Source organism: Dasypus novemcinctus, chromosome 9, assembly GCF_030445035.2.
Source record: "Dasypus novemcinctus isolate mDasNov1 chromosome 9, mDasNov1.1.hap2, whole genome shotgun sequence".
NCBI lineage: Eukaryota > Metazoa > Chordata > Mammalia > Cingulata > Dasypodidae > Dasypus > Dasypus novemcinctus.
Genome location: NC_080681.1, coordinates 77,952,855 through 77,967,325, shown reverse-complemented (window position 1 = coordinate 77,967,325; position 14,471 = coordinate 77,952,855). Strand labels below are relative to the sequence as shown.

At 49.2% G+C, this 14,471-nt stretch overlaps 1 long non-coding RNA gene across 1 annotated transcript in view; it reads right to left on the bottom strand.

Annotated features, from left to right (window-relative positions):
* LOC139439618 (uncharacterized) overlaps nt 1-11,658 on the bottom strand; it is a 31,320-nt gene extending 19,662 nt beyond the window's left edge. The window contains exons 1-2 of the long non-coding RNA XR_011649564.1: nt 11,502-11,658; nt 5,917-6,086 (exon numbers count right to left, since the gene is read on the bottom strand). This is a non-coding gene — a long non-coding RNA (uncharacterized lncRNA). The remainder of the gene's footprint in view (nt 1-5,916; nt 6,087-11,501) is intronic.
* Nucleotides 11,659-14,471: the final 2,813 nt, after the last annotated feature.

Genomic DNA, 14,471 nt, shown 5'->3' with positions numbered 1-14,471 from the left:
CTCTTTGATTCTTGGTTCAACCTGTTCTGGGTCTTTAGGATTGTCCCTGTTAGTTGCTCAAATCTGGGCCCTGGGCCGCTCTCTTTTGGGCAGTGTCCAGCCTTCCCCTGGTGTCCTAAACCCTAGAACATTTTTTCACATGCTGTTTCAGCCTGTCCTCCAGCTATTCTTCTGGGAGAGGAAGAGAGCCCTGTGTCTTTCTAGTCCGCCATCTTCCCGGAAGTCTCTATCGGGCTTCTTTTGCTCACCCTTGCATTTGTGAGAACTTTGTTGCATGAACTTGTACATGGTTCATTCTCATGTCTGAATAGATTTCCAGAGAGTGAATAAACACAATTGACTACTCAAACAACAACAACAACAAAAATTGCTAAAAGAAATCCAAGAGGAAGCCACTGTGGCGCAAGCAATTGAGCTTCTGTTTACCATATGGAGGACCCAGGTTTGTTCCCTGGCACCTCCTGGTAAAAAAGAAAAAAGGTATCCCAGGACCCCACATGGCACAGAGAGGCACACCCAAAACATGATGATGCAACCAAATAGAAGAAAAAAAAAGAAATCAAAGAATACCAAAATAAATGGAAGAACATCCTGTGTTCATGGATTCAAAGACTAAATATTGTTAAGAAGTCAGTTCTCTCTGGGCTATCCATGTGCCAGCTGGGCCTTGAGCCTCAGCAGAGTTGCAACACCTCCTCTCCAGTTCGTTAGCTAACAAGAAGGTGAGGATGGACAACCACCATACCAAGGAACAGAGAGTCTATAGCTACAAGCTGGAGAGTCCTCTCCATCATCCATGTGGGAAGCCCCCTCTCAAGTAAGAGGTGGAATGGGCATCACCATACCAAAGTCCTCAGGATTGGGTAATAAAATATGGACTAGAGTAGACTTACTGGTATTCTACTATAAAATTATTGTGATTCTAGTGATGGATGAAATTATATCATTGATGTGGAGACACTGGCCACTGGAGTTGCTGAAGGCAGGGAGAGGGAAAAAAGGTGTAATATGGGGGCATTTTTAGGTCTTAGAGTTGTCCTGAATGATACTGCAGTGACAGTGGCAGGACATTATATATCTTGCCAAAACCTACCGAATGAACTGGGAAAGAGTGTAAACTAAATGTAAACCAAAATCCATGCTGTGTAGCAGTGCTCCAAAATGTATTCATCAATTGCAATGAATGTACTACACTAATAAAAGAAGTTGTTGATGTGGAAAAAGGGGGGATGTGGGGAGTGGGGTATATGGGAATCCCCTATATTTTTTAATGTAACAATTTGTGTGATCTATGTATCTTTTAAAAATAAATAAAAAGTATATTTTAAAAAAACAACTACAGTATGGTGCTGGCTCAAGGACAGACATATAGACCAATGGAATCAAATGGCAAGTCAGAAATAAACCTTATATCTAAGGCCAACTGATTTTTTTAAAGATTTATTTATTTACTTCTCTCCCCTTCCCCCCACCCCGGTTGTCTGTTCTCTGTGTCTATTTGCTGCATCTTCTTCTTTGTCTGCTTCTGTTGTTGTCAGCAGCACAGGAATCTGTTTCTTTTTCTTGCATCATCTTGCTGTGTCAGCACTCTGTGTATGCGGCGCCATTCTTGGGCAGACTGCACTTTCTTTCGTGCTGGGCGGCTCTCCTTATGGGGCACACTCCTTGTGCGTGGGTCTCCCCTACGCAGGGGACACCCCCGCGTGGCAGGGCACTCCTTGTGCACATCAGAACTGCGCATGGGCCAGCTCCACATGGGTCAAGGAGGCCCGGAGTTTGAACCGCGGAACTCCCATGTGGCAGATGGATGCCCTATCCACTGGACCAAGTTCGCTTCCCCCAATTGATTTTTGACAAGGTTGACAAGTCTACTCAATGGGGAAAGAGTAGTATCATTAACAAATGATGCCGGGGAAACTAGGTGCCCATATTCAAAAGAATGAAGGAGAAGTCCTACCTCACCCCTTATTAAAAAAATGAACTCAAAATGGATCAAGCTCTAAATATAAGAACCAAAACTATTAAACTCCTAGGAGAAAACATAGAGAAACAACTTCTGGACCTTATGTTAGGCAGTGCTTTCTTAGACTTTACACCAAAAGCATGAGCACCAAGGAAAAAGTAGGTAAATGGGACTTCATCAAAATTTAAACCTTTTGGCATGAAAGGACTTCATGATGAAAGTAAAAAGACAACTTAGAGAACTGGAAAAAATACTTGGAAACCACATATTCAATAAGGGCTTAATATCCAGAATATACATATATAAAATCTCCTACAACTCAACCTCAAAAAGACAACCCAATTTTAAAATGGACAAGAGAGTGTTATATCATTGGGTGGAGACCCATACAATGAGTGTGAAGGTGTACCCACATCCTGGGGAGACTTGATGTTCTCAAACAGAGGGAATTGTGTCTCTTGAGAAAATCAGGGGCTCCCAATCAGTTAGGGCAGTCTAGTATGTCAAGCCCTTAGCATTGTTACAAGTATCTGTAAATCTGGTCCCTCAAGTAGAGAATATTGATTGTCACTGTGGGCCCGATGGGAGGGGGAGAGAGTATAGCATAGATGGAAACAGGGCAACTGGGGGGCAATGGCAGTGTTCCACAAGATCATGTAATGATGGATATAGAACATATTAACTTACACCAAAAGTGTACAAAAGTCTATAAGCTAATATGCAAACCATAATGTAAAACATAAGGAAACTAAAAATTTTTAAATGTGTACAGTCTAAAATATAAACCATAATGTAAACCAAAATGGAACCATGTTTGATAGCTATGTTTCAAAATCTGTACATCAGCTGCAACAAATATAACATGAACATGGAAAAAGATCATAGCTGGGAAAAGGGGAAAAGGGTTTGATATTGGATATATGGGAGTCCCTTATATTGTATATGTGAATTACTATGATCTAAAACTTTTTTGAAGACAAAAATTAAAATTAGGAAAAAAAAAAGGATGTAGATGCTGAGGAAGAAATGAAAGAAAGTGCCTTGCCACTGTACATACAGGGTAACACCTATTACAGTGATGGAAGGCAAAACATTAAAAACAAAGCTTTATAATATTTTTCATTTTATTAATATACCAATTTATTTTTACTTTATTTTAGTATTTCTAAATTAGTATGTATTCTATTTCTAAACTTTAAACCCATCACTATATTTCTATTAATTGAATTTGGCAATGTATTAGGCTTCATTGTTGAAGAAGTTTTGGACCATAGGGAGGTTCAACTATGGCAGGGGAGGAACACTGGTGTGAGGTGTTATTGATGGGGGGCACACAGGTGGGAGGGAGTTCTCCAGGACATGTATATAGGGGATATAAATATGTTCTGATATATGTTGGGTATTTTCATAGTAGTTACAGTTACAAATATCAACTGAGGGAGTGCTGAATTCCTACCCAGGGAAGCTCTGTCACATTCCCCAATGGAACAGCAATAATCCCCCAAGTGCAATGGCAAAAACCAACAAGGACGGATGGTCCAATAATGAGCCCTTGATACTGATGACTATGCTTATGAGCCTGTGTGCCTGAAATATGCACTAGACCTAGAGCTGCAGGGTGCCTAAGAGTTACCTCCTGAGAGCCTCCATATTGCTCAAATGTGGCCTCTATAAGCCAAACTCAGCATGTAAATGCATTACCTTTCCCCCAGTGTGGGACATGACTGCCAGGGATGAGCCTCCCTGGTGCTGAGGGATTACTGCCAATCACTAGCTGGTGATGAAACTAGAAAGAGTCCTTGAATAAAAGGGTCAACTTAGACCAGCAGAATATCTCAGACTATATGTAGGATCATGTGTTAAAAACTGCTTTTTGACCTTGAATGAAAGGGGGAAATGGCAAAGACAAATGAGTTTATATGGCTAAGAGTCTTCAAAAAAGAGTTGGGAGGTCATCAGAGGGGTTGCGCTTATGCACACCTCAGCAGGACCCAGAAAAAGCCAAAGTAGATACAACCGTAAGTACTAGTTCTCCTGAAGGCTACGGAGACCCACAGGATATATAGTCATGGCAGATGGATTTGGAGTTCTATGCCATGTCAGAGAGCCCTACTTTGGAATTTGTGCTCCTGAGTGTGATGGAGTTGGACTCAGATGTGACCTTTCTACACATGCCTCTTCTGTCACTTTTACTGAACCTGTGGTTGGCACTAGGGATGGTCTGTACTCAGGAGACTTGAATCTCTGGACTGCCCATGTGCCAACTGGGACCTGAGCCTCAGCAGAGTTGCAACTCCTACTCTCTGGTTCGTTGGACTTACCCAGGTCAGCTAACAGGGAGGTGAAGATGGTCAACCACCACACCGAGAGTGCCTATAACTGCAAGCAGAAGACTTGCATCCAACATCCATGTGGGATCTAAGCCCCCTCTTGATATAGAGGTGGAGTGGACATCACCATCCCAGGGTCCACAGACTGGAGAAATAAAATACAGATTAGAGTGGACTTACTGACATTCTACTATGAAACTATTGTGACTAGTAATAGAAGAAATTGTAGCATTGAGGTGGAGAAAGTGGCCACAGTAGTTGCTGAGGGCAGGGCAAGGGAAGAAGAGATGTGATTTGGGGGGTATTTTTTGGGATTTTGAGTTGTCCTAAATGATATTGCAGGGTCAGATGCTGGACTTTATATATCCTGCCATAACCCACTGAATGTACCGGGGAAGAGTTTAAACTCTGGGGTAAACTATTATCCGTGTGGTGCAGCAGTGCTCCAAAATGTGTTCACCGAGTGCAATGAGTGTGCCACAGTGATAGGGAGGTTGTTGGTGTGGGAGGAGTGGGGTGGGGAGGTGGGGGGTATACAGGAACCTTTTATGTTTTTTAATGTAACATTTTTTGAGATGTATATATCTTCAAAAAATAAAATCTACAAAAATGATAGGAATGGGTTTTATGGGAACCACTCATGTTTTTTAAAGATTTATTTTTTATTTTTATTTCTCTCCCCTTTGCTCCCTCCCCCTCATTGTCTGTTCTCTGTGTCCATTTGCTTTGTGTGTTCTTCTGTGTCTGCCTGGATTCTTGTCAGTAGCACCAGGAACCTGTGTCTCTTATTGTTGTGTCACCTTGCTGTGTCAGCTCTCCATGTGTGTGGCACCACTCCTGGGCAGGTTGCGCTTTTTCTATGCAGGGCAGCTCTCCTCACGGGGCACACACCTTACGCATGGGGCTCCCCTACACGGGAGACACCCCTGCATGGCACAGCACTCCTTGCATGCATCAGCACTGTGCGTGGGCCAGCTCCACACGGGTCAGGAGATCCTGGGTTTGAACCCTGGACCTCCCATGTGGTAGGTGGGTGCTCTATCAATTGAGTCAAATCCGCTTCCCTCTTATGTTTTTTAATGTAAAGCTCTTTGTGATCTATTAACTTTAATAAAAAATAATAAAATAAATAAATAAAATGGACAAGAGAATTGAATAGATATTTCTCCAAAGAAGAAATATAAATGGACAAAAACACATGAAAAGTTGTTCAACATCATTAGTCATTAGAGAAGTACAAATCAAGACGACAGTGCCACTGATAAGGATAGAAGTGGTCACAGAAGAACACATAGCAAACAGACACAGAGAGCAGAAAAAAGGGAAGGGAAGAGAAATTAAATTAAAAAAATAAAAAAATTAAGACCACAATGAGATACCATTTCACACCCACTAAAATGGCTACAATTAAAAAATAAACAAACAAAACAGAAAATAACAAGTGTTGGAGAAGACTCATTCACTGTTGGTGGGAATGTGTAATGGTGCAGCCACTGTGGAAACAGTTTGGTTCCTTAGAATGTTAAGTACAGAATGACAACATGGTCTCTATTAATCTGACAAAGCTCTGCTGATGCAAAGTCCAGAAAATAAGTTGGCTTTTATAAAGGGGTAAAATCTTACAGTTGCAAGGCTGTGAAAACTCCAGCTCAAAGCAGCATAAGAGGTGTCCTCTCACCAAAGTCAGCTGCCACACTGTGAAGTAAGATGGTGGGCAATCTCTGCCTGGTCTCTCCTTCCCCACCAGGCATTTTCTGTCAGGCTCAGCAGCTCGGCTTTCTTCCAGATTTCACCTGCAAGTTGGCATAGGGCTTGTCTCAGGCTTCCTGTATGAATCTCAGCTCTCTTCCCAAGGTCAGCTGGGAGCTACTGGCAAGCGGCCCATCTCTCCCTGGGGCCTCAGCTGTTTGAACCTTCCCCTTTCTGTCACATGACAGAATTTAAAATGACATCACTCTCTTCCTTCTGTCTGTCTCAGTCAATCTTTCTCTGTGTTCTCCTATATATCAGACCCAGTAAAGGGGCAGAGTCTCAACCTGAGTTACACCTTACTGACGTAGCCCAATCGAAAGCCTGAAAGTGATCTTATCAAGTAAGCTAATCAAAGGCTACTCAGCTGAATTTAAGGCAATCAAAGGATATCACACCCAGCAGAACAGATTAGTTTACAGACATAAATCTTTCTTTTGGGGATTCATAAAATAACCTCAAACTGCCATATGGCCCAAGGACCCTGCGTCTCTCTCTCTCTCTCTCTCTCTCTCTCTCTCTCTCTCTCTCTCTCTATATATATATATATATATATATATATATATATATACCCAAAAGAATTGAAAGCAGGGTCTCAAACAGATATTTGCACACACATATTTGATGTTCATAATGGCATTATTCACAATTGCCAAAAAATGGAAGCAACCCAAGTGTCCATCCACAGATGAATGGATAAGCAAAATGTGGTACGTATATACAATGGAAATTACTCAGCGCTACAAAGGAATGAAGTTCTTATATATGTGACAACATCGATTAAACCTTGAAGACATCAATCATGTTGAGTGAAATAAGCCAAACACAAAAGGACAAATACTATATGATCTCATTGATAAGAAATGTTTAGAATAAATAAATTCATAGAGTCAGAAACTAGAATACAGGTTACCAGGGTCAAAGTGGGCATGGGGACTTAATGCTGAATTGGTACAGAATTTCTGTTTAGGGAGAAGGAAAAGTTTTAATGAAGGATGGTGGTGATTGTAGCACAGCATTGTGAAAGTAATTAACACCACTGAATTATATATTTGAATGGGATGAAAAGGGGGAAATTTTAGGTGTATATATGTTATTTGATGGTAACAAACCCCACAGAATAGAAGAGTCCAGGGAGGCAGTGGCCAGCAGGTCGCATGCTTGGGGAGGCGCACAGGGTTCTCCTCTGACCCCTCAGGCTAAGAAAGGTCCTGAGAAATTGTCTCCACTGCACCCATCACACTCTTCTAGGGTGAGCCACTGGTCTCCGCTGGCCCAGGGCTTCCTGGGTAGAAAAACTGAAAGTCCCATCTCCCGGGAACCTCCTCAATGCCAGGCAAACTGGGACAACTTGTCACCCTAAGCTCATCTCAGTTTTAAGGATTTGGTCCATGTTTGCCTCTCCTGGTCAACTGTAAGAGGATTTAGGGGAAGGGGGAAGATACCAGGAGGGATGAGGGACTGGTTTGGGATGTAGGAAGAAAACGAGAGGGAAGCATCCTAGAGCTTTCTGTGCTGAGAAACTGGCGTGACCCAGATGGGTGGCTGTCAGGATCTGGACTGGCTTGGCCTTTGAGCCCGCAGTGCCCTTTCCCTCTCAGCTGGCTCCTTCCCTCCCCAGGTTGCCATCAGCTTCCCAGGGAGGCCATGGACCCATCCTCGCAGCTCCACAAGGTGGCGCTGTGCCCAACGCCAGCCCTGGGCTGCGCCGGCGGGCGGAAGGGGCCGAGGGGCCACAGCCCACCCGTTCGGCCCGGCTCCCTCGTCCTTCTCCGAGGCCTCCAGGGGCTTGGAAAGTGTCTGGAGGAGAATGACACCCACGCATTCCTGCAGCGCCCGCAGGCGCGCTCTTTCACCAGGCATGTACTCAGACACTCTCCTGCCCACACAGACCCCCAAACACCGGACACTAACCACCCTGAGGGAACCTGCCCAGCAGCGCGCACACACGCACCCATGCACACGCACGCACACATGCACACGCACGCACACATGCCCATACCTGACCCCTGGAGTGGGGCGCCCCGGCCCCGGTTCTCGTTGTTGAGGCCCTAGCACCCCCTCTCAGCCTCCATTTCTCCCCAGCTCTGTGGAGAGGATCAGACGAGAGGGCAGAACATGGAAGGTTTTGTGGCTCCAAGTGGCCAGGGCGCGCATGTAGGCGCGCTGCGGTACCGACACCTGTGCACGTACATACACAAACACACCCAAACACACCTGCACACGCAGCAACATGCAGCCCCTCACACCTGTGCCCCCAGCCACGCAGAGGACACACGTTCAGTGGCACGTGTGGGTGCCAGCACAGGGACACACAGCACACAAGCGTGCCGGCGCCCAGCAGGCCCTTCCCTCCCAGGGTCCCTTTTGGCTACAAAACTGAGCTGGGCAAGAGGGCCAGTACCCTGGCAGGGCTTCCCCAAACGGCTGCACTGGCTCCCAGGCAGCCCCGAGTTCAGCCTGGCTGGAGACGTGCTCTGGCACGCCCTACCCCCCAGCCCTGGGTGCCGCTCCACCTGCCCTGGCTGTGCGGCCTGGGCAAGGCCTCTCTGTGGTGCCTGCCCTGCTCCCACGGTTGATTGTCCTCTAGTAGACCTTCAGCAGGGGCTGTGTCTAGGGAAGTAATGGGCAGGGGAAGCCAGTCTGGGCTGGACGGTCTGACACCTCCATCAGATCCCCTTTCCCCCTCTGACTCTGTGTGACCTTGGACACGAGGATGAGTCTCTCTGAGCCTCAGCCTTCTCATCACTAAACAGGGCTGAGACCCTGTCTTTAAGGAGCCCCACCCAGGGCCTGGCACACCAGGGGCAGGTGGGAAACCTTTACTTCCTTTACCACCTAGGGCATTACTATTTGGGGCAGGGGGGACATTGTGTAAAAGACTTTCTGTGTGCCCCCCCAAATCTTGGGATATCTATGAGGGGAGAGCTGCATCCCTAGAGGAGAAAGGGCCCACTCAGATCCCACCTGACTCCTCCCACTCCACCCCTGCCCTTGGCCTGGCACCAGCTGGGGCCCAGCCCTGAAAGCATCTTTTTTTTTTTTTTCAGAAATTTTTAATAAAAGAAAAAAAGTTTATTGTGGTAACTTTTTTTTTATTTAAAAAAATATGGTAACTTTTTTTTGCAATGTATTTTTCTTTTTTTTTTGGTAACATACTTCAAGTGTCTTTTTATGCCAGGGTATGAGCAAATCAGGGGAGGGTGGGCAGGGCTGTGGTGTGGGTGTCTGTGCCGTGTGCACCTATGTGCACCTGTGTGTGCATGCACGTGCGTGGATGACAGGGCATCTCCCTACAACGCTGGGAGGGTGAACAATCTCTCAGATGAATCTGGTATAGCGGTGTAAATACCAGAGAACTTTGTAGGCTTGGTTGCCTCTCCCAAGTTATGACACCTGTGCCTCGGTTTCTTCATTTTTTTTAAAGTGGAGATGATGATGATAAATAATAATCCCTGCCTCTCAGGGATTAAAGCGATGGCACGTGCAAAGGCAGTTAGCAGAGTGCCTGGCACGTGGCTGGTGTTCAAAAAACTGTTACTGCAATTTAGTGTCCCGCGCTGGCACGGTCCCTCGCACTGCATACCCATTCATTCATTTTCATGCATTCCCTGACTCTGTCTCTGGGCCAGACTGGCCCTGTGCTGGAGGCTGAGGACACAGAAACTAACTGGCCAGGGGCCTTGACCTCCAGGAGCCATCAGAAGGATGGGTGACAGGTGGGAACAGACCGTGGCAGCAGAGTCAGTGTTGAGAGCGGCATTGGGGGACAGAGGAAGAGCGAAGAGCCCGCTGGAAGCGGGGAGGCACCACCCCTACACACCGCCGCGCTGCCTGCTCCCAGGAGGCGCCCCTGCTCTGGCACCGCCAGGCCTTTGTGCGCACTGCCCTCCACCCAGCATGGCCTTGGCCCGTTCTGCCTGGTGACTGCTCCCCAGCTTTGAGAGACTCGGCCTCCGTCCCACCCAGACACCACGGCCCCTGGCTTTGGCCACCAGCCTATCAGAGATGAGCCATTTAACTGATGTGTGGTCAGCATGTGTCCAAGGGCTACCTGTTTCTAAACCTAGATCCATCATCAATTTGCTCCGTGACCTTGAGCGCGTCACCTTTCAGGCCTCAGTGTCCCGTCCGTTGCCACCCCTGTAAAATAGGCAACACCTCCTTCTCAGAACAGGTGTGAGGATCAAAGGAGAGAAGGTCTGGGAAAAGCACTTTGCAAACTGTAAATTGCTGAGCATTTGTACAGGGGCATTTTTATTCGAATAGCTTCCTTGCCTTCCCTGGACATGAACCAAAAGGCGTGTACACCACACAGGCTCAGGCGTGGGGCGGTTTCTGTTTGGGGTTTGTTTGTGTTTCATTTCAAAGACAGGGAAACTCCCTTGCCCAGGTGACATGGGCAGGGCCTGAGCAACAGTTGCCAGGGGAATCCCGAGAGGTGGAGACCCCGATCACCCCCCGCGGCGCCTGCAGGAGCAGAAACTCACCCCCCAGGAGGAGAAGGGGCAGCAAGATTGCGCTGCAGGAGCAGGGTGTCCCTTGGAGCCAGAGGACCTGGGCGTGATTCCAGCTCCTCTGGGCGCCCTTAGAACAACCACCTCCTCTCTGGGGCTTCTCTCCGGGGCTATGACTCCAGCACCCAGAACTTATGCCTGAGGGAGCCCTCTATATCCCAAGGGATTGCGAAGCCCCAAAAGGGAACTGAGAGCTGGCAGGGCCACCCTGGATCACCCAGGCCTCGGCCCTGCCCTGTGGGAAGCTTCTCTAGACGGCCAGTCCCTCCCGCACTGCCTCCTCTGCCTATGGCTCCACCCTCTCCCACCCACCCTGCTCGGCAGCACCTGGTGAACTTGGCCTTCTTAATACTCCCAAATCTCCGGTTTCCAGCTGTGCTGTGCCTGAAGTGCCCTCGTCCCCTTGCCTCTCTCTGCCCATGATCCAGGACCCAGCCCAGGCTTCGCCTTCTCCAGGAAACCCTCCCTGCCTCCAGGCAGGTGGGGCTCCTCTCCTGGGCGCTGGACTTGCTCCTCCCACAGTCCGGATCCACTGTGGGTCATTTGGGCTTCTCCCCAACACCAGCCAGGTTCTGGGCCTGGAGCCCAGAAGCGTGAATAAATAAACCCTTGGTGTCTCCTCAGCATGAGGCGCAGGGGCCCCCTGGGGGGTTCCGTGGGCTTAGTGGAGGGAGCCCAGAGGGAGCTGGGAGCTGGGCTCCAGGCCCCACTCCAGCCCTCGCCAGTCGTGGTGGCAGGGCGCCCCTCAGGCTGCTGTGAGGTGCAGCTATGGTCCTTCCAGGTAGACTGGCTGTGAGGGCTGGTGTGGGCGAAGAGCCGCAGGCCCGGAGGGTGGGGTGGGGGCTCAGGGAGCAGGGAGACGCTGTCCTCCGTTTCTGCCAGTGAGTCGGGGAGGCGGGGTCTTAATATCACCTGGGGCTGCTGTAACTAAAGACCACCAACCTGGTGCCTTGAAACCACAGAAGGTTATTCTCTCAGAGTTCTGGGCCGGAAGTGCGCGGTCCACTGCTGGCAGGGCCAGCTCCCTCCGAAGGCTCGAGGGGAGAATCGCTCCTGGCCTGTGCCTGCTCGGGTCTCCGCCTCCGTCTTCACGTGCGCTTCTTCCTTGTGCATCTGCGTGTGAGCCCAACTCTCCCTCTCCTTTCTCTTATAAAGGCACCACCTCTAGATCCTTAACTAATTAAATCTGTAAAGCCCGTGTTTCCAAATAAGGCCACCTGCTGAGGTTCCGTGGGGACATGAGTTTGGGGAGCACACCTAGCTCTTTGCAATGCAGGCTTTGGAGTTGTAGCCTGGGAGGCTCTGGGCAGCTGTGGGGTCTGGGCCCAAAGGGGATCAGGTCCCTGCGAAAGCCAGAGCAGCCTTCTCAGAGGTGCCTGCCACTGCCACCAGAGCCTGGACAGCTGGAGGAGGCCAGCAGAGGACAGGTTGGGGAGAGAGGTGGCTCAGACCTCGCTGACTTGGGAGGGCAAGATCAGCTGCCCTGGGAGGCCCAGAGGCCCAGTGTGCCACGCAGCCGAGCCTGGCTGGGGCGCTGTGTGTTCCGGTGCCTGCGCAGGCAGAACGCACAAGCAAGGGTGGCCACGAGTTCCCAGAGGGCTCAACAGGAGCAGCCTCAAGTTCCTGACCAGGCTCCTGCGATGGGCGGGAGCCTGCCAGGGCCATTCTGGGACCTCGGGCTCCCAGAACCCTGGCTGGCTCCCATTTCACAGCCTCCAGGGCAGGACTGTGTCTTTGTTTTGGTCAGGACCTACCAAGCGCTCATTCTGCACAGGCACAAAGAAGGCTTTCCGCTGGTGGTTAGGGATGGGGGGAGTCTAAAATCAGACCACCTGGCTGAGGCCTGGCTGCACCACTTACCAGGGTGGGTTACCCAGCCTCTGTGTCTCCATTCCTCTGTTGCGAGATCTAAACAAGTTGATACGTGTGAAGTGCCTAGAACATTCCCACACACTAAGCCTTCAAGTAATTTTCACTCTTAACTGTGACCTCAAGCAAATTTCTCAGCTCCTCAGAACCTCAGTTTCCTCATCTGTGAATTGGGACTCATAACAATATCCACCTCATAGCATTTTGCCGTGGATTAAATGAACTAATTTATATAAAGTGCTTAGCTTCCTAGCACACCTGGCACGAGTGTTCGATATTAACTCCTAACATTTATTCCATGCCAGCTACAAATGAGAGTTATGGTTGTTGTTTTCTGTTGTTCACATCAAACCCCTGACATGCTCTATGGAAATGGTTAAATTCTGGGCTCTGTGGACCCCTTGCCTGGGTTTGAATCTCGCTTCTACCTTTTCCTAGAGGTGATAATAATGGTTACTGTTTAGAGGCTTAAATGATAAAATAAATGCAAAAAAAAAATCAGAAAAATGTCTGATAGAGTAAATTTCAATAAATGTTCCTCTTATTATTCCCAATCTACAGATGAGGAAACTGAGGCTTGGAGAAGTTATGTAACCTAACCAAGCTCCCACAGAGAGCCAGTGGCAGGCACAGGACAGAAACCCCACACCAAGTCCTGACACCATCTGTGCTCCTTTCCTCACTGGATTTTCGAGTCTGCCTGGACGTGTGTCTGCCTGGACGTGACTCGTGGTGGGCCTTGGGTAAGGCCTCTTGAAGGAGGCCCAGATGGCTGGTGGATTGATAGATGAAGTGTACCCAGCCAGGAGGTGGCAGAGAGAGAACTGAACCCAGCGCTCAGCCTACAGGGCCAAGCTTACCCCCAACCTGCGTGGTGCCAACAGATGAAAAGCCTCTCCACATGGTAGGCTGTGTCCCACGAGAAGAAATCAATGACAGAAAAGAGATCCACTTGCCCCTCTTGGTCCAGAGGCTGCCTCATCGTGAAGCCAAGAGAAGGAACTCTAAATAATAACCTCCCAGCCTGCCTGTCCAGCTGCGTCCCAACATACCCCCCGCCCTCATACCAGCCCTCTTCCTGTCTTCTAGTCGTGACATGCTCTTTCATGACTCTTTGCATTAGCACATACTGTTCCCCATACCTGGGATGCTATTCCCCCTTCTCTGCCTGATGAGTCTCCTGGCAGAATGAGTCTTCCCTCTGTGCTCCTTCAGCCCTTACACAAGTTGAGTCATTCATTTGAACTTGGTCTTGTTCCAAAACATCTTAGAGAGGGAAACGCTTTGTTCATTTCTGGGCTAATTTCCATTTGCCCCTCCAGATCTACTTGCCACTCTTCTCCACCCTGCCCTGGGGAAGCTGACCTGTAGTGACTGCACCCATTGCTTGGGGCTGGGTTCCCCGGTGCGGAGCCTCTGCAGGAGACCTGGCAGGCAGGAGGAGAGCCAGGTCAGGCTCCCTCCCCTGCGCGGTCCCCTGGCTGGGGAGTTCCTCCAGGAAGCTCACGGCTTCTCTCAAGGCAGCGTTCTCCTTCTCTACCCGTTGAGCCCAAGGGAAGTAAGGATGTCCCACTGTTCCCAGCCCAGCTCCCCACTCACCCCTGTGACTTCCCTACATCCTGCCCTCACCTTTGTAAACAGTCCCTTTAGCAAACTCTTTTCAAACTCCCAGTTTCAGTGGGCGCTCTGCTGGAGCCGGCCGGCCCTGACTGGTGCTGGTTCTCTGAGCACTGTCTACCTCAGAGGGGGTGCCTCTCTCCTTCCCCCTGAGACTGTGAGCCCCCTGAGGGCAGGGGCCAGGTCTGAGCCAGTCTGCCTCAGTGCAGAGAATGGACACAGGGAAGCCGTGGGAAATGCCCTTGACCTGGACTTCTCCAGAGGGTATGGCATCCGTTCATCCCTTCATTTCTTCACTTGTTCACTCAGTCACTCACTCAACCACAAGAACTTGCTGAACGCCTGCCGCGCACCAGGCTCTGAGGTGAACAAGACGAAGAGGCCTTCACGGAGCTGGCATTGCAACGAGGACCCGGCAGAAGCCAG